Below are 13,134 nucleotides of genomic sequence, written 5' to 3'. Positions count from 1 at the left end.
TGTGTGTGTGTGTGTGTGTGTAATACTATTATGTATACAAAAGATGAAAATGTTTTTTATCAATGTAACAATGAAATGATAAATGATTAGTCTTATCCTTTTGCATATACAGTCTCTAGGAAGGAAAAAACTATAACATTATCTTTCATCCTTTGTAATGTTGCTATGATATTAGATGAAACATAATTCCAAGTATTATAATGGATAATACAGCCAGCCTTTCCTTACAATAATCTTTGAGAAACAACATTACATGTACAAAATTACTGATGCATTTTAGTGGAGTTTTATAGCTGTTACTTCTTTGTGACAACTTTTACAAATCTATTTCAGAGACATATAGTTTCCTAAAACTCTGCAAGAACTGTGATAATGAAAGTGTAGTCTAAAACTAATGGTGTGTTTAACGTGCGTGCTGTGGACCCGCTGTGGGACCCTGGCTGAGGTGCTCCCCTCGCGAAAGTGATTTCTCCTGATTTTTTACCGATTCAAGAAGCAGAAGAAATGTCCGTCGCAGCAGAGGGAGTCCACACCCGACAGTTTGTGTACTGAGGCAAGAAGGGTCAGCAGAATGTCGGCAATGTTTTGCCTGCGGGCACCGTGCCTGAGGTGTTGTCTGGAGCAGAAGCCTGGGGACAGGGGCAAACTGGCAAGACCCTCCGGAAACTACGCCAGAGTTATGTCCCACATGACCAAGAAGACTCGACTGAAGCTACCTTCAGGGTCCAAGAAGGTCATTTTCTATGCCAACAGGGTTGGGGTTGGTGTTGTGGAGCTGGTGGGGACAGAATTGACAAGCCTATCCTAAAAGCTGGCTGTGATGACCACAAGTACGAGGCAAAGGGAAACTGTTGTCCACGTGTGCAGGGTGTGGTCATGTGTCCTGTGAAGCATCCTTTTGGAGGTAGTAACCACCAGAACATTAGTAAGCCCTCCACTATCCGAAGAAATGCCCCTTCTCAGTGTAAATTAGGTCTCATTGCTGCCCGCTGAACCGGACCGCTACGCTGAACCAAAACTGTACAGGAGAAAGAGAACTAGAGTTTAGGAGCTAATAAAGTACGTACTTTGGCTAATAAAAAAAAATAAGTGTATAGGAAGATGGGCTAGAGGTTTTTATACACTTTTTATTAGATATTTTATGTATTTACATTTCAAATGTTATTCCCTTTCCTGGTAGCCTCCTCTCCCACCTCCCCTCCCCTTGCTTCTATGAGGATGCTCTGCCTCCCACCCACCAACTTCTACATCACCCCATACATTTCCCTACCCTGGGGCAGCAAGCCTTCTCAGGACCAAGTGCTTCTCCTCCTACTGATGCCAGACAATGCCATCCTCTGCTACATATGGGGCCATGGGTCCCTCCTTGTGTTCTCTTTGGTTGGTGGTTAAAACCCTGGGAGCTCTGGGGGAATTGGTTGGTTGATATTGTTGTTCTTCCTATGAGGTTGCAAACATCTTCATCTCCTTCAGTCCTTACTCTAACTCCTCCATTTATTGGGGACTCTAAGCTCAGTCTAATGATTAGTTGCAAGCATCTGCCTCTATATTTGTCAGGCTCTGGCAGAGCTTCTCAGCAGACAATCATATTAGGTTCCTGACAGTAAGCACTTCTAGGTATAACTGTAGTCACTGGGCTTGGTGGTTATATAGGGGAAGCATCCTCAGGTGGGGCAGTCTCTGGATGGCCTTTTCTTCAGTCTCTGCTCCACTTTTTGTCCCTGTATTTCCTCTTGTGAGGATTTTGTGGGCTCATGGTTTAAATAAAGGTTCTTACTGTCAGGTCCTGGCTAGCAACAAGAATAGTAGTACAGTATTCTTGAATTATAGAACATGGATAAATCAGGCTGGCAATGGTCCTGATCTGGGAACAGCATCAATTTCTACTGGCTTGCTTTCACAGTACTGGACAATGCTATTCATTCAACTACAGGAGCAAAGCAATTGAGTATATCACTCAGCTGTGGACCTTGCTAGCCATGACTGGCACGGAAAGACATGTCCACTGGTACAACTGTGGCCAAAACGTCTTTTGAATACACAACTATATTCTGATTGAAGATAATTCCTGATACACGGTATGAGACTGTATTTGGCACAATTATCATATAAACAGCCTATTGCTAAGCCTATCATATGCCTTAGTGGAACTATTCTCATTCTGCTAAGTGGACCTAATATTACACCTGTTCCTACTGATTTATTGTTATAACTGGGCATCTCTCAGCCTTCACTAAAGAGGGTTTTAGTTGTAGTATATTCTGATTAACACAGAGACCCACAATGGGCCAATGCACAGCAAATAACAGACTGCAGATAGCAACACTAAATGGAGTCTATATGATGTATTTTGTATAAGCATATCAGGAATCATTGGGAAACACAGGGAAGAAAGAGTGTAAGAGCCAGGAGCAAAGAGGGATTAGAAGGAAGCATTTTCTTCTGGACACAGAAGGATACATGTCATATTCATAATAATTGTGAGAGAATGAACAAAACCTGTGCAAGACAAAACAATATCAAATTCCAGCAAGAAGAAGTTGGGCATGAATTCCCATGGCCACCCAGATTTCTATTGCCAATTGTTAGCTGCAGGGGAAGAGAGAAACTGAACCACCTCCATAGGAAAAAACATACTCTAAATAATATCTGGGCAGCAAAAACTGGTCTTCAAGGGCTTAAACTTTTGTTTTCGGAGAGCACAAAATTGCAGAGTTAGGAAAGAAACGTCGATCTGAGAAGCATCACAGAGGGAAGGGGGAAGGGTAAATAAAATCAAAACAAGTGAGATAGTAACACCTAATAAAAATATTAAATAGAAGCGATATTTTGATGAGGTCATCTTTGTGCTAATAATGTTCATATAACTTCATTTCCAATACCGATAAGGGTCATTTAATAGTTGTGGTTGCTGTAATTACTCATCAAAGTATTCTTCAGTAATTGACATTTGATAGCATACCTCCATTACATTTTTAGGAGAGATTGAAGAACACAATGGAATTTGATCTCACCTAAGTCTAGGGCCCAAGTCATGGTTCCCACATTACCAGATATAGAAATGCATAGTGTCAAAAAGTTTATTTTTATATTTTTAGTTATTGGTGAAAAAAGTGAATGGTTAAATTGTTATGTTGTATAAGGCATCAGTAAAGCCTAGAACCAAAAGAAACATAAATAAATAAATAAATAAATAAATAAATAAATAAATAAATAAATAAATAAATTAGAAGTTGATATTATTTAAAAGGTTAACCAGATTTACATATAAAGAAGACAATTTTACATTAGAAACTAACATTTTCATATATATATATATATATAATTTTAATATATATCTGTATAAATGCATGCAAAAACATATATGTGTATATATTTGTAATTATTGGTTGATGTGGGAGGGCCAGCCTACTCTGTGTCCTGACTTCTGCTGATTCTGGATTCTATAAGAAAGCAGACTGAGCAATCCATGAAAAGACATATACATAGCAGTGTTTTCCCATTGGTCTTGGCATCTTCCTCTGTCTCCAGGTTCCTTTCCTGTTTGAGTCCCTGCACTGCCATATTTCATCTTATGCTATGACAGTGTAAACCAAATAAACAATCTCCTTTCAGCTTGATTTTGGACATGGTGTTTTATCACACTTGATGACCATGATCTTGCAAAGAATGTGGAGAAGGATTTTAGACCTTTAGGCAAGCATAGCAGTACATGTTCAAGATTTAGTGAGCTTTTCTGTGGAAGATGCAGAATATTGAAGCCTGGCTTTGAAGTTCCAGAGGAAACTTTGAGGATCACATAAAGATTCCATTGGGGACATCACCTATTCTGGGTGAAGAATAAATGGGTTTGTTTAGCTAAGTTTAAGCCAAGACTCAGTTGTAATTAAGAAGATACTAGAAATGCTAAAGTAAAAAAAAAAAAAAAAAAAATGCTTTGCTGGTCTAGAGTAGAGAAATTTAGCTCCATCAGAAAGAATTGGTGACTCTGTCCAGTATACAAACTAGCCTTACAATAAAGAAAGCACAGAAAACTGTAAGCACAATAATTAATTATGCAGAACACCTAGTCACATATAAGTGTTTATAAAAAACAATCCTCTGAAGGGATGGTATTCTCATGGCATTTTACTTAATGGCTTTCTAAATACATCCTGTAAATTTTTTCATAGGTAAATGTAAGTTAATCTGACAGATCTTGGGCAAAGGAATAAGCCTATATTATTTGAAAACAAATGAAATATTGAGGAATCAAGGAGTTTCAAACACGGATGTCACACATACATGGTGGTGAGAAGAAATGTTCCTGAAAGCTGAGGTCAGAATATAGTCATGTGTTGTGTGATCGCTGCCTTGAGCAAACTAGCTGTAACTGCCAAGGACAAACTGGGTGTAACAACCAGGAAATGTCTTTCTAATGATACCTATCCCAAATTAGATTGACCAGTGTGATTTCAACATTACTGGAAAGACTGGAAAGATTGCCATGTTAAGCACACAGTCTCACAGAGAAGACTGGATTTGGCTTCCCCTATTCATTTTCACTGTAAAACACCAAGAAATACTTCACTCAGTTTTACACATTAGTCAGGACAACATTTAAGCACATTTCCTCTAGTTGATCCATTTTTGTGAAAAGTCCAGTTAATTAACATTTCAGGACCAAAATAGTTCTTGGGTAACACATAAAGAATCGTTGAGCTTGGCTGTTCATTGTAGGCAAATGTATAAATTTCATGTCGCTCTAACTGAAAGTTAACTTCTTGATGTTAAAGATTAAAAGTATTTGAGGTGCTAATACATTAACCAGTAATTGATTCAGTAGCATTGCTGTGTGAGTGCTATGTTTATTGGCTAAGAAAATACATAATGAACAGCCACTGTCCCAAGGATCTAACTGTCTTCAGAATTATTGCTGAAGGTTTCGAGATCAAGTGGAATTGCATTTTGGATGGTGAGCAATGTCACTGATACAAACCTGCACAAAATAGGCACAGTAGTGACTAGACGTAAAGGACTGCAGTGCTAACGCTGATGGTGAAGAGAGATTTATATTACATGCAGGAGTGATTTCTCAGAGTCTAAAGGGAAAGGACACATGGCTTAAATCTCTGTGCTTTCACAGTACAAGTGCAAACACTTATAATTAAAAATATTAGCTCAGCTATGTAGAAACCTGACTCAGCTATTTATAAATTTCATTTATTTATATGACTTTTCGAACATAAACGTTTTGGCAGGAGAGACATGTCAGTGGGTAAAAGTGCTTGTTATGAAAACTTGGTGGACTTTATACTTTGGATATTTTTATGGATTTACGTTTCATCTGTTATCCCCTTTCCAGGTTCCCCTCCAGAAATCCTCTATTCCATCCCCTACACCCTTGTTCTATAATGGTGCTACCCCTCCCACCAACAACTCTCACCTCACTGCCCTGGCATTCTTATACACCGAAGGACAGAACTTTCTCAGGACCAAGGGCCAGCCCTCCTATTGATACCACAGAAGGCCATCTTCTGCTGCATATGCATCTGGAGCCATGGGTCCCTCCATGTGTAATTTCTGGTTAGTGATCTAGTCCCTAGGAGCTCTGGGGAGTCTGGTTGGTTGATATTGTTGTTCTTCCTATGGGGATACAAACCCCTTCAGCTACATCATTCCATTATCTAACTCCTCCATTAGGGTACCTGTGCTCAGCCCAATGATTGGCTATGTACATCTCTGCCTCTGTATTTGTCAGGCTCTGAGGAAACAGCTATATCAGGTTTCTGTCAGCATGCACTTCTTGGCATCTTCCATAGAGTCTGCTTTTGATATTTGTCTATGGGATCGTTACCCACATCGGGCAGTCTCTGAATGGCCTTTGTTTCTGTCTGTACTCTTCAATTCATTCCTGTATTTCCTTGACACAGGAGCCATCCTGGAGATGGCGGTGTGGTCCCATCCCCAACCATGGGCCTTGCCTAACCTCTGAATATGTTCTTTCCAGGTTCTCCCTTCTCTTTGTTGGGTATTTCAGCAAATCTCATCCCTGAGGGGTCCTAGAAGCTTCTTGCTTTCCTGATATCTGGGACTTGCTGGTGACACCCAATCCCCATCTCCCATCGCAACACACCTCTGTTCAAATTCCTGACTCTTTGTATTTCATCCCTGTCTCCTCCCATACCTGATCGTGACTTCCTACCACACCCTTTCTTCCAAGTCTCTCCTACTCTATACCTCCTGTGAAATTCCCCCCCCCTTCTAAAAAGTACTGAAGCACCCACATTTTGGTCTTCTTTCTTCCTGAGCTTCATATAGTCTGTGGATTGTATCTTGGTTATTCTGAGCTTTTGGGCTAATATCTATTTATCAGTGAGTGCATACCATGATTGTTCTTTTGAGACTTGGTTACTTTACCCATGATGACATTTTCTAGTTCCATTCATTTGCCTAGGAACTTCACAACATCATTGTTTTTAATAGCTGAGTTGTATAAATGTACCACATTTTCAGTATCCATTCCTCTGTTGTAGGACACCTGTTTTTTTCCAGCTTCTGAATATTATAAATAAGGCTGCTATTAAGACAGTGGAACGTGTGTCCTAGTGACATGTTGGAGCATATTTTGGGTATATGCCCAGGACTGGTAAAACTATGTCCAATTTTCTGAGGAACCACCAGTCTGATTCCCAGAGTGGTTGTACCAGTTTGTAATCACACCAACAATGGAGAAGTGTTTCTCTTTCTCTATATCCATCTATTGTCACCAGAGTTCTTGATCTTACCATTCTGACTAGTGTGAGGTGAAATCTCAGGATTGTTTTTATTTGAAATTCCCTGATGACTAAGGAAATTGAACATTTCTTTGGGTGCTTCTCAGTCAAGATGATAAGATATCTTTGACTGAAAAGGTTCGCTATTACCCCTCGTGCCAATATTAAGAGCAATGCACAGAGGGGAACATCTGTAAAACCATAACAGGAAATGTTGAGATATGAAGACTTCAGGACAAGTTAGGTTAGCAGAATTCGTGGGTTCAAGATCAGTGATAAACCCTGTCTCAAAAAATAAGATGACAAGTAATAAAAGAACAGATATATCTAAACACACACACAGACACACACACACACACACACACACACACACACACACACACACACATCAAATTATAAAAATGATGTGAATATAGATTAAAGAGCTCAAATATGTATATTAGCTGATATTAAAGCTTGTTTACAGTGCATAGTTATAGGCCAGTCATGGCTACACAGTAAAATCCATGTTTCCAAATAAAACAAAAATTAATCAAAGGAAACAAACAGTAGGGTTTGTCAGTTAGGAATTACTTGTAAAGAGTATGCTATTGCTGTCTTTGTAGATCAAGAAGACCTTTAATGTGTGTACTTATATGAATGTGAACTTGTGCTTTACTGTTTGTTTCCTGGAGTTATAACTTGAATGCATGGCATAAATTTTATTTGTTCAGATATTAAAAGTGAATCCATTTAAGTTATTTCATATTATTTCATTGACCATTTGAACCTGAATAATTTTAACAGATATTGGTTATCAGAAAAAAGTAATAATTTTAGAATTTTTTTATAACCTGTATCAATTTTGTTCAATTTTCACTTATGGTATTATAATGCAATATTTCTCCCTTACTTTTTCTCCCTCTATGCCTTCTCATACACTTTCTCCACTCTCCTTCAAATTAATGGCCTCTTTTTTTATTAAATGTTTTGAATGCATATACATATATGCATATATATTAATATTCCCAAAAAATAAGATATTCAGTTTATGTAATGTTAGTTTATGTATTTATTCAGGAGCAACCCTTGGTACTACACAGCAAGTTGGTGTGCTCTTTCCTGCACAAGGCCACCTTTCTCACTATCAGCTCTGCTCAGTCTCCTTTAGTTCTTTGGGTAGAGTTGAGGTCTCATGATTCATTCACTTTGGGATGTCCATTGGCATTGTCTTTGCTTAGCTCGTGTCTGAGGAGCATGTTGGTAAGTCTTTGTAAGTAGAGATTCTGATAGTACAAATATATTTTCAAATGTTATTCAAACTCAATTTTCATATTTTCTATTCAAACTTTTACAAATACGAGTAAATTTCATACTATTTTGTATGCCTAGTGAATAATGTAATTTCTTAACTTGAATAGAAATAATCACATTTTATGTGATTTAGAAGATTGTAGGATTCCAAAATTGAGAAATTTTAAGCTCCAAGAATAGTTGGTATATTAAATCTCTTATGAAATCCTTATAAATTTTCATGTGACTGGAACTGTTCGTATTTCACTTGCCATTGTTTCTTTCCCCACAATTGAGGAAGGGCAAGTCACAGTACCATCATGCAGATGATACTCTCCAGATGTGATTCCATTAAAGATAAGAAAAATTATGTCTTAATGTATGTGTTTTCTTCCAGACATTAATTTTTTGTTCTCCTGTCAGGATATACAGTTATAATTTCTCCTTTTTAAATCCCAAACACAGCTTTCAGCAGCATTGTTCTGTTCTTCCTTCCATGCATTGGAATTTAATCAGCAAACACACTGCTTTAGCATCACTTGTATCAATGGCTCAGTGACCTAATGAAAATAAAGAACAGACATCTATAGCAGGAGACATGATGTTTTTCACGTTGTTTCTTTCCTTCTGAGGACCAGCGATCCCCTAACCTACACTGGCATGCAGCAGCCAGTTATTATTTAGGGAAGGTTTGAGGAGTATTCTGGTGGCTCGATGTTGGCTAGAGAGGACACGATCAAAAACATCAGTATTTTATTTGTGATTTTTCAGGAGTCACCATAGTCACACACCAGTCTAGTATTCCAAACCAGTGGCATATAGTAACTCTATTTAATATAAATCATTTGCTACAGGGAGCAGCAGAGATCCAGGGACACAGACCTGGAGAGACTGCACTGCAAGTAGTCAGGGCACAGAGAGGGCTAAGCCTGGCAGGGAAAGCACAGCCCCCTGATTGGCTCAGGGGAGCAGGAACTCTGCTATAAGAACTCAATTTCACGCAGAAGGCCCTTGTGTGCAGACCAAATGCTCAAGCCATTTGCCACCTAAAATAGCATAAAAAAATAGAAACTTTTAAAGAGGATACACAAAAAATACACAAAGAAATAAAAGAACTAAAGGAAAATAGCACAGTTGACAGCACAGTTGAAAGCTCTAGAACAAAAGAAAGCAGATAAACCCAAAAGGAGTAGAAAGCAAGGAATAATCAAACTCAGAGAAGAAATTGACAAACAGAAACAAAAGGACCATTCAAAGAATCAACAAAAGCAAGAGCTGGTTCTTTGAGAAAATTAACAAGATTGATAGACCCTTAGCCAGACTAACTACAAAGAGAAAGAGAGAGTATTCATATTAACAAAATCAGAAAAGAAAGTGGAGACATAACAACTGAAACTGAGAAAATTCAAGAAATGATCAGGTCCTACTACAAAAGCCTACAGTCAATAAAGCTGGAAAATCTGGAGGAAATGGATGAATTCCTAGACAGATACCAGATACTAAAGTTAAACCAGGACCAGGTAAACCATCTAAATAATCCCATAACACCTAAAGAAATAGAAGAAGTCATGAGAAACCTCCCATCCAAAAAAATTTTTTTTAAAAAAAGCACAGATCCACATGGGTTCAATGCTAAATTCTATCAGATATTTATCAACTACCTAATACCAATACTCTTCAAAATATTCCACAAAATAGAGTCAGATGGAACACTACCTAACTCATTTTTGAGGCCATAAAAACCCTCCTTTCTAAACCACATAATGACCCTACAAATAAAGAGAATTTAAGACCAATCTCACTTATGAACATTGATGAAAATATACTCAACAAAATTTTGCAAAACAAATCCAAGAACACATCAAAACAATCATTCATCCTGATCAAGGAGGCTTTATCCCTGGGATGTAGGGATGGATTAATATAAGGAAATCCATCAACTTGATCCACCATATAAACAAACTCAAAAAAAAAAAAAAAAAAAAAAAAAAAACACTTGGTCATCTCATTAGATACTGAGAAAGCACTTGACAAAATTCAACACCACTTCATGTTAAAAGTCTTGGAAAAAACAGGAATCCAAGACCCATGCATAAGCATAATAAGAGCAATATACAGCAAACCAATACCCAACATCAGACTTAACAGTGAGAAACTTGAAGCAATCCCACTAAAATCAGGGACTGGACAAGGCTGCCCACTCCACCCTACCTATTCAACATAGTACTGGAAGTCCTGGCTAGAGCAATTAGACAGCAAAAGGAAATCAAAGGGATACAAAATGGAAAGAAAGAAGTAAAAACATCATTGTTGGCAGATGACATGATAGTGTATGTAAGTGACCCTAACAAATCCACCAGAGAATATTTACAGCTGATAATCAAATTCAGCAAAGTGGCTGGATAAAAACTTTACTCAAACAAATCAGTAGCCTTCCTCTACTCAAAGGACAAACATGCTGAGAAAGAAATTAGGGAAAAGATACCCTTCACAATAGTCATAAACAATATGAAATACCTTAGTTTGACTCTAACTACGCAAGTGAAGGACCTGTATGACAAGAACTTCAAATCTCTAAAGAAGGAAATCAAAGAGGGTCTCACAAAATGGAGAGATCTCTAATGCTCATGGATTAGAAGGATCAACATTGTAAAAATGGCCATCTTACCAAAAGCAATCTATATATTCAATGCAATCCTCAACAAAATTCCAAACCAATTCTTCAAAGAGTTGGAAAGAGCAATATGCAATTTCATCTGGAATAACAAAAGACCTAGAATAGCACAATCCATCCTTAACAACAATAAAACATAAGCGGGAATCACCATCCCTGACCTCAAGTTAAATTACAAGGCAATCTTGTTAAAAATTGCATGGTACTGGTACAGAGATAGGCACATGGATAAATGGAATAGAATATAAGATCCAGAAATGAGCCCTCACATATATGATCACTTGATTTTTGACAAAGGAGCTGTAAACATTTAATGAAAAATGACAGCCTCTTCAACAAATGGTGTTTGTCTAACTGGCACTCAGCATGCAGGAGAATGAAAATAGACCCTTTCTTATCTCCTTGTACAAAGCTTAAGTGTAAGTGGATCAAAAATCTTTACATTAAACCATGTACACTGAAACTATGAGAAGAGAAAGTAGGGAAAACCTTAGAACACATAAGCATGGGAGAAAATTTCCTGAACAGAACAACAATGGCTTGTTTTCTAAGGTAAAATATTGACAAATAGGAGTTAATGATATTGCAAAGTTTTGTAAGACTAAGGACACTCATAAGAAAACAAAACAGCAGCCAACACATTGGGAAAAGATCTTTACCAACTCCACAACTAAAAGAGGCCTAATATCCAAGGTATACAAACAGTTCAAGAAGGTAGACACAAGAGAATCAAATAATCCTATTTAAAAATGGAGTTCAGAGCTAAACAAAAAGTTCTCAATTGAGGAATATCGAATGGTTGAGAAGCATCTAAGGAAGTGCTCAATATCCTTAGCCATCAGGGAAATCTGAATTAAAACTACCCTGATATTCCACCTCAAACCATTCAGAATGGCCAAGATCAAAAATTCAGATGACAGCAGATTTTGGCGAAGTTGTGGAGAAAGAAGAACACTTCTCCACTGTTGGTGGGGTTGTAAACTGATACAACCCTCTGTAAATCAGTCTGGAAGTTCCTCAGAAAATTAGACATAGTACTACCTGAAGACCAAGTTATTCCACTTCTGGGCATATACTGCAAAGACAATCAAACATACAACAAAGACACATGCCCCGCAATGTTTATAGCAGGCCTATTTATAATAGCCAGAAGCTGGAAAGAACCCAGATGTCCTTCAGTAGATGAATGGATACGAAAATTGTGGTATGTTTACACAATGGAATACTACTCAGCTATCAGAAACAATGACTTTATGAAATTTTTAAGAAAATGAATGCATCTAGAGAATATCATCCTGAGTGAGGTAACCCAGTCACAAAAGAACAGACATAATATGTAGTCACTCATAATTGGATACTAACACCAGAAATCTCTGAACACCCCAGAAACAACTCACAGACTATATGAAGTTCAAGAACAACAAAGGCCAAAAACTAAAGAAAAAAAGAAAAATCATTATGATTAATTTTTTACACACCAAGAAAACTTTTAATATTTCGAGGTTACTTCTTGTTTTACATGTACTTTATGCTCATTTTAACTAGTAAGATTTTAATGCATAATATGAAACCTTTAAGAAATCAAGTACTGACAAAAATGCATTCATATACTTTTATTAAAAATGCTTTTAAAATGTGTACATTTATCTCTGTTCCTTAAAATACAGTTGTTCAACTAATATATATATATATATATATATATATATATATATATATATATATATATATATATGTCTGTGTGTGTGTGTGTGTGTACGCATATCTGAAATGTTCTTTTCACTGCCCCTTTTGTTTATCATATGCTCTTTTAGCCTTCACTGGCATTATCCAAATATCTTGTCAATTCTTGCCAAATATGTATATGTCATAGTTTGGGGGGGTTGTACTTTACCATATATTCTTGTTTTAGTTGTATTAATGAGTATGAAATCTTATTCGACTGGACATTGAAGAGGGTGTTGAGGGACTGGGATGATTAAAGGAAAGAAAAATCATAATCAGTACATATTATGTGAAAAAAATCATTTTCTATAACAGTTTTAAAACTTGTCTTCCAGAAGTCAAATTAAAGAGATCTTTCTACAAGACTTTTACTTTTTCTCCACACCTATGCAGATTATTTGAGAAAGTGGGAAATCCTAACCTGAAATTAAATAGAAAGAAATAACAGATTTTTCTTAAATCTGTGTTCAGCAACACTTTCTTAGAATCAAATGTAATTTCTCCATAGAAATAATTTGAATATAGTATCACATCCATGCCGGTAAACATACATATCTCATAACTACTCTCAAATCATTAAACACTAAAATGCCCCATGCACTGAAGAAAAATTTTAAAATAGGAACCGTATTCCATTGACTTTTATTATCCACTAAGAGAATTATGGAAGGTGAGGTGACACATGCTGACATCTCAGCACCTAGGTGTCTG

At 37.1% G+C, this 13,134-nt stretch overlaps 1 pseudogene across 1 annotated transcript; it reads left to right on the top strand.

The window, feature by feature from the left end:
• Positions 1-504: 504 nt before the first annotated feature.
• Positions 505-1,041, top strand: LOC308420878 (large ribosomal subunit protein uL2-like; annotated as a pseudogene). Its single transcript has one exon. The product of its transcript is annotated as a large ribosomal subunit protein uL2-like (transcript).
• The last annotated feature ends 12,093 nt before the right edge of the window (positions 1,042-13,134 follow it).

The sequence above is a fragment of the Micromys minutus genome (genome assembly GCF_963924665.1).
Source record: "Micromys minutus genome assembly, chromosome: 5".
NCBI classification, from domain to species: Eukaryota; Metazoa; Chordata; class Mammalia; order Rodentia; family Muridae; genus Micromys; species Micromys minutus.
The sequence above is the reverse complement of the archived record's forward strand: the minus strand, read 5'-3'. Positions and strand labels throughout refer to the sequence as shown.